The sequence below is a fragment of the Mirounga leonina genome, unplaced genomic scaffold, assembly GCF_011800145.1.
Source record: "Mirounga leonina isolate KUSES-001 unplaced genomic scaffold, KU_Mleo_1.0 Mir_115, whole genome shotgun sequence".
Classification (NCBI taxonomy): Eukaryota; Metazoa; Chordata; class Mammalia; order Carnivora; family Phocidae; genus Mirounga; species Mirounga leonina.
In genome coordinates, this window is record NW_023270268.1 from 42,475,046 (window position 1) to 42,487,900 (window position 12,855).

At 37.5% G+C, this 12,855-nt stretch overlaps 1 pseudogene; it reads right to left on the reverse strand.

Moving 5' to 3' along the window:
* Window positions 1-4,857: 4,857 nt before the first annotated feature.
* Window positions 4,858-6,193, reverse strand: LOC118000037 (annotated as a pseudogene).
* Window positions 6,194-12,855: the final 6,662 nt, after the last annotated feature.

Consider the following 12,855-nt stretch of genomic DNA (forward strand, 5'->3'; position numbering starts at 1 on the left):
GATGGTGGGCTTTAGCCATGGGACATGTTTTGGCCAATGAAATATGAGCAGAGGGGCTGGGTGAAGCATTCGACTACTTGAACTCTCTTCCTGCTCTTCTGCAGAGATGATCACAGAGGTATGCGAACAGGAGCAAAGCCTGCCAGAATGCCAAGTAACATGTGGAGCACAGGTGCCGTGGAAAGTGACCAAGGAGACTGCCGTGGATTTGCCTGATCAAAAATTCGCTTTTCATTGTGTTAATCCATTGACGGTTTAGTGTTGCTCGTTTCCACAGCACAGCCCAACCTCTCCTGACCGACAGGTATATGCTTGTGTGTACATATATATCTAAATACACATACAAAAGTTTAAAGAAATAGAAATTTAATGATCAAAACAAGTCAAAGTAGAAGACACCAAAAATCCGTTGGTGAAATATTCTACAACATTTTTGTGATTTCCCCAGCCTCAGTGGAATCTACTACTTGTAGTTCTGCAGTAAATGTCTCTAAGTCTTCTCTAAGCACTCACGTTCTACTTTTGTTAGGATAATCACATTAATTTCTATTGCCTTATACTCTTCTAAAAGTGGAGACTTCAAAGTCATTTTATTTTTATAAAAATTTAGAATAAATTTTGATTGTTGGTGAAAAAAGAATTTCAAAGGAGGACTAGCAGGTAACAACGGTAGAGGAGTTTTAAAGAGTGTAGTTTATTTTAGAGAATGTCTGGTTGATTTGGGTGGCTAGATCATAGGTTATAAGAAGGCTGGGAGTAGAGAGGAGGATTATGGCAGAAAATATGTGTGGATAATTTTTTCCTGTGTTGCCTTAAGTCTATATATCACAAGATATTACATTCCATTAAATTCTACAACATTTCCATTAAAAATACAATCTGAATCCTAAGAGGAAAATACTGACTACCAGAAACATAAGATTCTCAGAGGGCTTAGCAAATTGTATCCTAAATTGCAGACAGACATGTTAGTTTCCTTTGAATCAGTAATTTCGATCTTTCCCCTTATTTTTCCATCTAATTTTCAGTAGGTCACTCTCAAGTCAAAATTTAATTTTATGTGGTTGAAGTGGTAGAGCCAAAATGAAATTGCATGCTGTAGGGGGAAAAACTTAACCTACTTTTAATAGCCCCTTTGAAAGATACTTTGAAGACATGACTTACTCTCATAGTATGTTGACTATCTGAAGAATGAATTATTATATCCTTGTCAAATTTTAAATAGCATGCTGTTAAAAATATTAGTCACACAGGGGGCTGTTTGACAGTAATGTCACAGAAAAGCTCTGTCTATATGAACAGGCAGAGTCTGCAACTTAATATTATGGTTCCATGGAGCTCTGCCTTCCATGGGCATCCACAGAGGGGTGGGGGTGGGAACCCGCTTTAGGTTTCCTTGGAATGGTGGCAGGATTCTGGCAACTGATGCATTTTACTTGCTGTTCCAGCTAGCTGAGGGGGTCTTGTGTCTTTCTCCCTTCCATCCATTCCTGACAGAGCTTAGACCAGAGCCTAAAGAAATGAAAAAGCTATCATTTCAAATGAGGAAGAGTTTTTTTTTTTTAAATACATCCAAGAAATGTGAGTTGAGATCTAGACTAGAGGTTGTAAAGAAAATGATCCAAAGAATTTCTTTTAAAAGAGAGGGTTTTTTTTTTTCTTTTTCTTTCTTTCTTTTTTTTTTTTTAGCCTAAAAAAATAAGATTAGAAACTGGCTTGGATGAGCCCAACTGTGATTAAAAAAATAAACCCTTTATAGTTAAGTCAAGAATTTTTCCCCTTTTTGTTCTTTGACTTTTCCTGCAGGGAAAGGGGCAGTCTTTACCTAATCAGAGCAAAGCAAGAATCACTGAGGCAGCGGAAGCATCATGTAGGTGAAGGTCAGGCCAATTTTCCCCAAGTAATGCTGTTTTATCACTCATCGAACAAAGATTGGGGCCTTTCTTGCCTTGATCCTTTGTGCCTTTCCCTATTACTTTAACAGATCTGAACAAACCAGAGATTCTTCATCCAAACGTTCCATTTAGCTACATTTATTTCAAATCCTCCAAATTTCATGTCTCAATATTATAGCAACTTAAGGATGATACAAAATCCACGTGTTAGGCAGGAAGGCAAAGTTACCTAAAGACAGAATTGACACAGGACACAGTGATTGTTTTCATTGGTCCTTTGCCGTTTAGTGTTGGGCTGCATGTCAGCCCCATTAATCCAGGCACCTTTTAGTTTCAAAGATTTCTGTCTTCCCTATGTCTACAGAACACGTATCTTGTTGGTGAAACATTGAGTTACAAATTGAATGATGTTACTTTTGGCAGCCTGGAGAGGGGTCAGGTTGAGAAGCCAAGACTATAAAACAAATACGCACCCTAGGGATGTGTGGTGTCCTAAATAAATGTGTTCTGCAGTTGCCTCTGAGTAACTGCAACAGGGCTGGAACACTCCTGGTCATGTGCTCCGCCCATTTACTCTTGTGAGTAGATTTGGCAGTGAGGAAATGGGAAAAGTGTCATTATGCCAAGATGAAATTAAAAATTAGTTAATGATTTTTGAAAAAGTCACCTTATTTTAAAAATAGAGCATTTTGATTTATAAGTAACACTATGGCACTGCTTGGTCCTGAGAACTTTGACTCAGTTTTCCCATATCGGAGGAATTTGAAGTTATCCTGGTTTGCTTACTCACATGGTCCTCTCTCTACTTTTCTCCTTTTCATTGATCTTTCTTTTTCTTGTATCTTTCCTTGCCAATTACTTCTCTCTCCATTTTTTTCCCTCTCTTCCTTGCCCAGAACCCAGGCGAGGGGATGGTTGCTTTCAAATTGAGGGATATATCTGGACCCATTTCCCCCCCTCAAAGTGGCTTAAAGTAAGTTTTTAAAGCTAGAAATGTCATAGCTTCATAGACATATTGAAAATGTTATTTTGAGGATACTATAATGCATCTCTAAATACTAGTGATCTGAGTTCTTTATAGGTGAGTAAATTCGAGACTCTGAGAGGATTAAAATTCATATTTAATCATAAATATCTTGTATTCATTAGGAAAGATCCGAAATTATTTGGTGACATTTCATCAGCAAGTCATATTGCTCTCTATATTGAAAGAAAAAGAATTTAAAATATTACTAGTTTTTTCCTTTATTTTGGGATATACTTTCTACCACCCATTTCAAATCATGAACTTTCACAATAAATTTGCTTCCCATCCTCCAGAGTTCTGTTTATCTTCAAATGGAACAATTTCAAACCATGATTTTTTATTATTATTAAAATAATTCAGTGACTTCCAGCTTTATCACAAATATGGCTAAAATAAAAATGCTTACTACTTGGTAGCTTTTTACTTGATTCACAAAGCAGTTTCCAGAAACCAATAATGAATGATTCCCTGTGTGGCACGGTAAGCAACAGAACATTTTTATCTGCTCAGCTGATGTTTGTGTGCTCAGTTAACCAGCCCTTGCATGCTCTGTCTATTCTAAGGGTTGTGGAAATTTAAATACAGTAAATGCTCTATGACAGTGCTGATGTTGTGGAGTCAATTCATTTCCTTGAGTACAAGATCAGTTCACAATTACTTCAGGGCAGTCCATACAGGGCATCGGCATAGTTGGCTATTAATTAAGCAATAAGACATGACAGGCAATATATTTCTGGGCCATTTAACATATCTCTTGAGAGATTTTTAAAGCAAGGGGTTAAAGGTCAAGTGACTTTAACCACTTGAGAAGTTCACTGCCAGGATTTTTTATGACTACAAGAAAATTCAAATATGAATTATGGAAACTAAGTCAATCATGGGGATTTTTTTAGTGTATAGTTAGGAAATCAAGTCAAAACAAAATTTAAAAAATGAATTTATGCAGTTCTGTACATTGTACTATGGTTTACCATTGTACTATGGGGCATTGTTCTCCCCAAATCAAACTCCACCTTCTTTTGATGAAAGCGAAGATCTTTTTTAGAAAACATGGCTATCCCGTGAGCTACTGGAAAACCACTTTTCCAGACTTCATGGCTCCTTTCAGTGAGTCTTGCAAAAATTAATAACAGAGTTTATTAAATAAATTATTAATCCCATAAGTCAAAGAATAAATATAATAGTAGACATGTTAGGAAAACCATCTGGAAGAAATTTTTGAGCTTCACTGGACAATATTTGAGGATTGTCTAGAAATTGCCCCACCATGGATAATATTGTTAACATTGTCCTATTTATGCACCTTACTGCATCACCCTTGGCTGAGACATTTGTCCACATCTGTCTCCTTGATGTCATGCTTAACTCCACTCTTGTTGTATGTGTAGGGACATTCTATTATTTTCTTACCATGAAAGGAATATGATCAGCTTTCTTTTAGAGTCAATTGCTTAATTTTCCCTAAGTTATTCCTGATCCCTCACTCAGCACTTGGTATTCCTTGAACTTAACCTCTCAAGTCTAACAAACTCTCTTTGAGTTTTTCCTACTCTACTGATTCCCATCTTCCCCTGCTTGTTGTTGTCCACAGGGATACCTGAAAAGCAGATACTTAATTTCATTTTATATCCCAAGTGTGTATCCTGATGCTCAGTAATTGTTTCATTTGCTGAATTGATGTATGAATTATTTTACAGATTTAAAATTTTCAAACCATAACTAAATGTTAATCAGGACAGAATGTTATTTAATATCCAATTTGATTCCAGGTTTCTTTTAGCTCCCCAAACTCACTTTTGCTTTTAAAAAAAAAAATGAGACACAGCCAATTTTATTCAAATTCCTTAAAATTTATACACAATATGTTAATTGTTTCTAAAATGTACGTCACCCTTTATGTAATGGCTTTTTACTTCATCTTTATTTCATAGTTTTTTCATCTTGTCTTTATACAGTTCTTCAGTAGAGGCCAGAGTCCTGAGGTGCCCAGTTAGGAGCCTCTGACCTACTATTCTGATTAAGTTTCTTCTCAATATTCATGGCCAACATCTGGCTTTTAAATGAAAGGCTTTTGGTCTTTTCAATCACTTGCTGATTAGGGTGAGACTGCTTCGTTACCCATAACCACATGACCTAATTTAGAGTCAATTTTGGCATCCAATCTCGCATTTATAATCAAATTTATAAGCCAACTTTCAGTTTCTTCTGGAGTCATGTTCAGTTTGTCTGTCAACATGTTAATAGCTGATACACCCCTCTAGATGAGACAAAAAGTCTCAAGTATGAAGAGAGGAACATTTTCAATGAAATCTTCAAAACAAGCCACCAAGAAGAAATCATTCCCAAGTACTGATTCACATCCCCTCAGCTTTTTCGGAGCCCCATCAAAGCCAAAGTTAACAGATAAGCATTCAGCAAATCCTGTCATTGGGTCTTTAAATGTGTAAGACTCCTGTTGAATAAATTTAACCAAATATTTTAGCACCTGTTGGCATTTTCAAACATCTTTGTTTGTTATGATGGATGTAGTCAAATAGTGCAGTATCCGTGGATACATCGTCTGAATTACATTAAGATACTGTGGCTGGTTAAGGAAGAGATCAATAATGTTATCATGCCCTTTGGGGTGGTTGAAGAAAACAAACCAAGACCAGTAGACAAGCCATGTCTGCTGCTGAAGAAAATGAAATGGAGAGATCACAGAATTATTTTCTGTGGTCTCTCTTAACCATGCAAGGTCTTCCATAGAGGCATCCCAATTCCACATTAAGATTTCAGAAGTCAGCAGTTTTCCCCAGAGTGAACTCAAAGCATTTCTATCTGTTGCTGGAACTAACACTCTAAAGAAGTAAAGATATTCTGCTGCTCCAGGGTAATTCCTACATTCATATTGGACTTTCGCATACCTGTAGAGTGTATCTAAATATTCCTGCCTAAAATCATGCTTGTCCACCAGTTAGTCAAACAGCATCTGACCATCTCTGGTTGACCCTGTCTGCCGTATAGTTTCTGGATCAAATCTCTTCATGACTGGTTCCGTCTCTGCCTGAAGCTGTTTCAGTTGTGCAACTCTCAAAGCACATGGAATATCATCAGAATAAAGGTTTTTACATATGTCCATAACAAAGCCTACCATGTTGGTATCAATAAGAAGATCTAATTTCCCTTGTAATGAGTCTTTTTCATTATCTCTCTCTCCTATGCAGAGAAGGGAAGCCAAATGCGGATCCAAAAAGGGTGCCATGCAAGTAGTCAAGTCATCTTCCGCCATCTCGCTATGGAAGAAGCTGCTTTCACTTTTAATACATCCAGAGTGTTAGCTAGATTTTCTTTGCCTTCATTGAAGCAGTTACTTCTGTCAGCTTCCACGACACACCACTCACCTTGTTTTTCTTCTAATGACTTCATTCATTCATTTATTCATGTTTATTGAGCATCGGCTATGCTTCTACTTTTTTCTTTATGTGATCAAGATTATATTTTTTAGCAGGACTTGGTAGCTTTATACTTAGGTAAAATTGTTTCCAGATTCTGACCCTACACTACTGCTCAGTCTTAGTTTCCAAGATTGTATAATTTTGTTGTGTGTATTTGTGTTTGTGTGTCTGTGTGTGTTTGTGTATGCACATGTGTATCCCTAGATATACTCCAAGTCAAATTTATTGAGTCAATTGTTGTTATGCACAAGACATTTGAAACCAAAAGAATGTCCTTTGGTCACTCTTTTGGTCAAACTCCTAAGAAATATACATGGTTTTCTTTTATCTCCATTGGCTAAAATCAAAGGAAATCCCTGTACACTTTATCATTTAAACCTAGGCCAGTTCAACTGAACAATAATTGAGGCTTGAGTTTTCAAGAGGGGGGTTTGATTTGCAACGTTGAGGGGAATAGCTGTTTCCATAGGACATGTGTTTGTGAGGATGTGTGCAATCCTGCAGGTGCTGAGCCTTCCTGTGGGATTGAGAGGGGTGCTTCCTGAGAGAGGAGCTAACCTAAAGAGAAGACCACCTGAGAGGCAGGGGGAAGTAGGCTGACTTCTGATGTCATCCTTCAAACTTTTGGATCCCGCTTTGCTCCCAAACCAGTTCTTATTATTAACCATGAAAGCCAACTTTCTATGTCTGTTCTTTAAACCAGTTTGAACTTTAAAATTTTTCATTTTTTTTGTCACTCGAAGCTAATATAATAAAGATAAGATGTTCATAAAGCTTTGGGATGAATTGTAGGTGTCAAATAAATTACTTTCTCCAAAGTCTATAACCCAAAATGTTGACCCAGTGCTCAGATTTATTCTGTAGGAAATAAATTTTACTTTTGAAAGGACTGTTTATATGTTGGGTTCTCATATTTTGGAATCTCTGCCCAAATTTGGAATTATGTGGAGTCTAGTAGGTTCCAGAGAAGTATATACAATGAAACTGCTGAAGAAGGAAGTATTTTCAAAATTCAGTATGATTCTGTCCTCAATGATGTTCCCAGGGAGAGTGATATAAATTACCACAAATATGTGGAACAAAATCAAGCCTAGCTTTTCATATATAAATTTATGGTAGAAGTAGATTTCTAATAGTTTCCTCAGAGTTCTGTTATAAGATGGATTAGATAGAATGTTTACCACATGTCTTTCAAGGTTTCACTGTTAAGGAGGACTTTCAGCAGTCAAATTATGGTGTCATATAAAAATTTACTCAACAAAGTCTTCTTGTGAAAATCTCAAGCAAAATAGTGTCTTTATTGAGGAACTGTTTGAGTGCTACTTCCTGTTTAAATGAAGTTCCATGGAAACCATGCATTTTGAGGTCCAACACTGAAGCCAAACTTCAAGGTGTATTTTGTTCATCTTTTCTAGGCATCTGACGTCTGCACAAATATTAAGCTTTTATCCTTCAAATGCTTTTTCAGGTCATTTCCAGGAAGACCTGATCTGCTATATTACTGCAGATGGCTGTCTCTAATACACCAATAGTTATTAAAGGCTCAAATCATGGGTTCTTAGATTTCCCCCACATTTTTTTCCTTTTTTTATTTGTAAAAGGCTTCTATAGGAATTACTGTACATGCACAAAAAGGCCCCATTTAGAAAATAGTTTGTGAATCCCCATTCTGTACAGTAATGGTCCATACAACCGTATTAAGTCAGTTCCTTTAATAGGGAGAGTGCCTTTTTAGTTTGTGAGAAATCTGCCCCTGCTGAGATTTGAACCAGGTACCCTTGGATCTAAAAGCATGTGCTTTACTCTTTAGATAAAGTGAAATCTTCTTAAAAGTGGGGGGAGGGGAGAGGGAAGAGATGGGAGTTCTCTTTGACTTTGGAGCCATTTCTTTGACAATTTTATTTTTCTTTCTGAGTTACTTTCTCAGTCTCTTCCCTCTGCCCTTTGTTTTACTTGTTCTATGGTCTTTTTTTATTTGATCATTTGGCTGGTGTTGACCTTTAAAAATATGAATATGACCTTCTGTATCTAAGACCAGCATTTAATATCTAATAATGACAATGTTGTTAAGCTAAAGAATCTATGCAGGCTGGGTCCCATACTTGAGCTAGAGAATCTCTAATATTCTCCCACTTCTAAGAATTCATGAGCATAAGTTATTTGTGTCAAGTTAAAAATGGAAACTTTTTTTCCCCCCCATGGAAGAAAAATGATCAGGTGGTCCTTTGAATTTGCTACTTTCTGTATATTCCTTGGTGATGGCCATTTTACCAACAGTGCTTCTGGAATCCTCTTAAAAACATATTATGGTAATGAAAGAAAAGTTTAATTTTCTGTATTTCCTGATTCTCATTATACATGCCTTAGCCAAATTCTAATGGTCCTGCCATTTGGCACGTAACATTCCTTCATCCCTTGCAGATCTCATCAAGTTCAATAAGGTTTAATGAAAGAATTATAGATAACTTATGAGCTTTTATAAAATGAACTTGTTTTATTCTCAAAACTAGATCGTGTTCCCAGTTTTTTTAAAGCAAAATAGAGTGCGGGGATTTCTAATAAACAGATCAGATGGGATAATAGGCTGTAACCTTTGCACTTTGCAGTAACCAAAGTGATGTTTCCTCCTCCTTTGTCATAGCAGAGTTCCACTGAGATTACAATAGCCACAGGAAACCAAGGTTTAGATTCTTAGTTGCCATTGTTGCATCCTTAAACACTTCTTAAAGGCTCACAATATGCCAGTGCTTTATGGAACATATAAAGACTAGCTCTTGCATAGAAGAAAAAGGTTTATTCAAGGATGACATTGGACACATTGTCATTACTCCCACCGGAGCCATATGTATAACAAAAAGGGTTTGGGTACAAAAAAGAAAATTTAGCAAGGCATGCTTTCTTCTTGTTGCTATGCCAGCCCTAACTTTTCACCCATAACTCTCTGAGGCCAAGCTGCTAATCCAGATCTGGATTCAGTAGAAATTTGTTCAAGGTGAGAATATGATAAAATTTTGTTATTTCACAGGATCTTTGAAAACCACTGAAGCTTGTGTGGATTCTTTCCTGGATAGTCAACTTCGGTCCAGACCTAAATTCCTGGAGTCACCTTGTATTTGTCCTTGAATGAAGTCACCAGCAATTACTAGGAACTTGAAATTCAAAATTGACCCCAAATCAGGCTGAGTCCATTGGAAAGTTTTTGTATGAGAGAGTAATACCAGTTCTCCACTAGACTGGGAGACAAAATATAAACATCAGTACAGTTTAACTACCATAATCTCCTTAGTGTCAGACCCAGTTAACTACACAACACATGTATGAATGTCCAGCGAAGTGCTTGGAATATAACAATCATTCAATAAATATTTGTGGAACCAAGGAAGTTCCAAGAACTGTGATAAGAAAATATGAATCATGATCCCTTACCACAAGAAAATGAAATCAACCTTTGTAAACCAATTAGATTGATAATTGTAAAGTGCAGGGTCTGAATTTCTATTTCTCTGACTTCACCTTTTACATGCTATAAAGTGTCAAAAATGATTTTTTCTCTCAGGGTCAACATAGACACCATTAAGTTTTAGGGGCAATAAGAAGTTTCCACTCCCCTCGCCCCTCCCCCCACCCCCAGGTGATTGCTTCCTTCTCAGTAACTGTTTTCTGAAAGCAATTTTTTTTTAAGGAGAGAATTCACAATTTCAGTAACAGAGATAAAGAGTTTCAGTGCTTTATTTCACTAACTGGAAAAATTAAGATAAAAACGTTTGCTAGTTTCTTTCTTGTTCCTCCGGGACCTGGATATTAGAAAGTAGGAAGGCACTGGATGCCTAAAAGAAGTAAAATAAAATATCACTGAAATGTTGCAATAGTAACACAAAGGGAACATAAATTTTAGATTTCTTACTTTTGTTTGAAAAGGTAAATGTAAAAGTCATGTACAGTTATTTCAAACAATCATGAACACTCCAATTAAGAATTTTGGTCGTTTGGGGGCACCTGGGTGGCTCAGTTGGTTGAGTGTCCGTTGAGTGTCTGACCCTTGATTTTGGCTCAAGTCTTGATCTCAGGATCCTGGGATTGAGCCCTGCATGGGGCTCCATGCCCAGTGCTATCACGGAATCTGCCTGTCCTTCTCCCACCCCTCTGCTCCTCCCCCTGCTCACACACACTTGCGTGTGCTCATGTTCTCTCTCTATCCTAAATAGATAAAATCTTAAAAAACATATTTTTCTCATTTTTATATGATTGCACTTGCCTGTTAGGTAGCATAAAGATCAAGGAGCATAATTTTCTCCAGGCAGTGATTACTATTTCAACAAATATAACTAATGTAATCAATACTTCTTTTTTCCACCTTAAACTCTTTATTAAGGAAACATAATTATCAGTAAACATGTTCTATAGAAAGATACAGAGAGATGAAATTGCAGCTTAAAGTTGTACAAATGATTGCCTTCTACTGTATGTTCCTTTGATTTATTGGCCTGTTGTCTCCTGTAGTATAACTAGCACCTTGAAAAAGGGAGAATCCATAGGGTGCACAGGAATAAAACTCTATCTCCCTTCTCCCTATTATCTTCACTCCCCACCATCCTCACCTTACTCTTTCAAACCTCTTCTCTAGACTTGTTCTCTGCTCTTTGGATGAGATCTCAAGCAAGTACCGTAACTGCCCTGGACAGCCTTAGATAATAAGTCCTACAGTCAGTTTTGGTAGAAACAAGTTCTCACAGGCATTCAAGGTAACATTAAAAATAACATGAATTTCACATAAATCTAAGTTTGGTATTGGTATTCCAGCTTGGTATTGCTTTAGGCATAGGGCAAGAGAGAGGAAGAGCATGGTTGCTTCCATCTTTGTTCCTTATCCTAGATGTCTCCACCCAGTATCTACTTCCCTTGAAAGCTGAGGTTTCTAATGCTTCTTACAGAGGGAGCAAGGAAAAGGAGAAGTCAGACATAGTAAAGATCCTATTTGACGGTATCTACTTAATCCGATGATGTTTTTCTTAGGAAGGACACCCCAGATTCCTAATTCTGGTTCTCCCAGATGGTGATCTTATGGATTCTTTGGAGAACACCTTGTTGAGATGCTCTGGTTGCAATGATCTCATATGGTGAGGCCTCCATTTGACTAGCTGCTTACAACTTCAGTCCTCAGCGTGTGGGAGGTCCATGCCACACAGACTCTCACAGATGAGGCTCCACCCTTCCTCCAGGAATACCTTTTGGGAAAGTCCTTTTCAGGCTGGCTTGAGTCTGGCTCCCTCTCACATGGTCCACATTTGGTCCAGAAGTAAACTCATGCCTTTGCTTCTTCCAAGTGAAGCTTTCTCTCAATGGCATAATTTCTCTTTGATTTCCTGCTACACAGACATTTCCAGTCATAGTCTTTAGACTTTTAATCTCCCATGTGCAGGTCAAATGCCACCTAATATGAGAAGACACATTGTAAGCTCTCTGATAGTGGTCCCTTCTATCCCAAACCCTTTTTCACAAGCAAGGGAAAATTCAATAATTTCCCCAAAGAAATTCTTTCTCCAGAAATAGTCATTTTTTCTTGGTTTCTCCAACCTGTAAATATCCTCAAGGATAGTGTTAAAGTAAGAATTAGAAGACTGGTTCTTAACCACCTTCTTTTGCACGTCTTGCATAAATGGTCTAGGCCCTCATTTTGGAGTTCTCAGCACCCATAATATTTATTCTCCATGTTTGGAGTCTTAGCTAAAACTAAAACAGAAAGATTTTACTTTAACATCATGTTCTGATGGTTGGTAATTAACTCACCTTTCTTTTCTTACTGGAAACATCTAACCCAAAACTAGAGCTCCTGCCTCTCTTAGGTTAAAAACATCTAGGGGAAAGGATGAGGCCAATTAGGTGAGGAAATGTTACCAAATATACTCTATCTCTATTTACTCATATTTCCAGATGAAGACTTTCCTCAATTGAGATGATGTTAAACCACACTGTTTGTTCTTCACCCACTTTCGCATAAATTCGGAGACAAAGACCATGCCATTCCCCAGCCTTGGGTTTCTGTGTTTATTCTTTGCCCAGGCAGAGGTCATGCCTTGTGTCTGGCCTAAGTGTGAGTATACAATATTCAGCAGCAGATTGACATAGACTTTTTTTTTATTATTCTTATGTTAATCCCCATACATTAATCATTAGTTTTAGATGAAGTGTTCCATGATTCATTGTTTGTGCATAACACCCAGTGCTCCATGCAGAATGTGCCCTCCTCAATACCCACCACTAGGCTAACCCATCCTCCCACCCCCTTCCCCTCTAGAACCCTGTTTGTTTTTCAGAGTCCATTGTCTCTCATGGTTCGTCTACCCCTCCGATTTCCCCCGCTTCATTCTTCCCCTCCCGCTACCTTCTTCTTCTTCTTTTTTTTTTCTTAACATATATTGCATTATTTATTTCAGAGGTACAGATCTGAGATTCAACAGTCTTGCACAATTCACAGCGCTTACCAGAGCACATACCC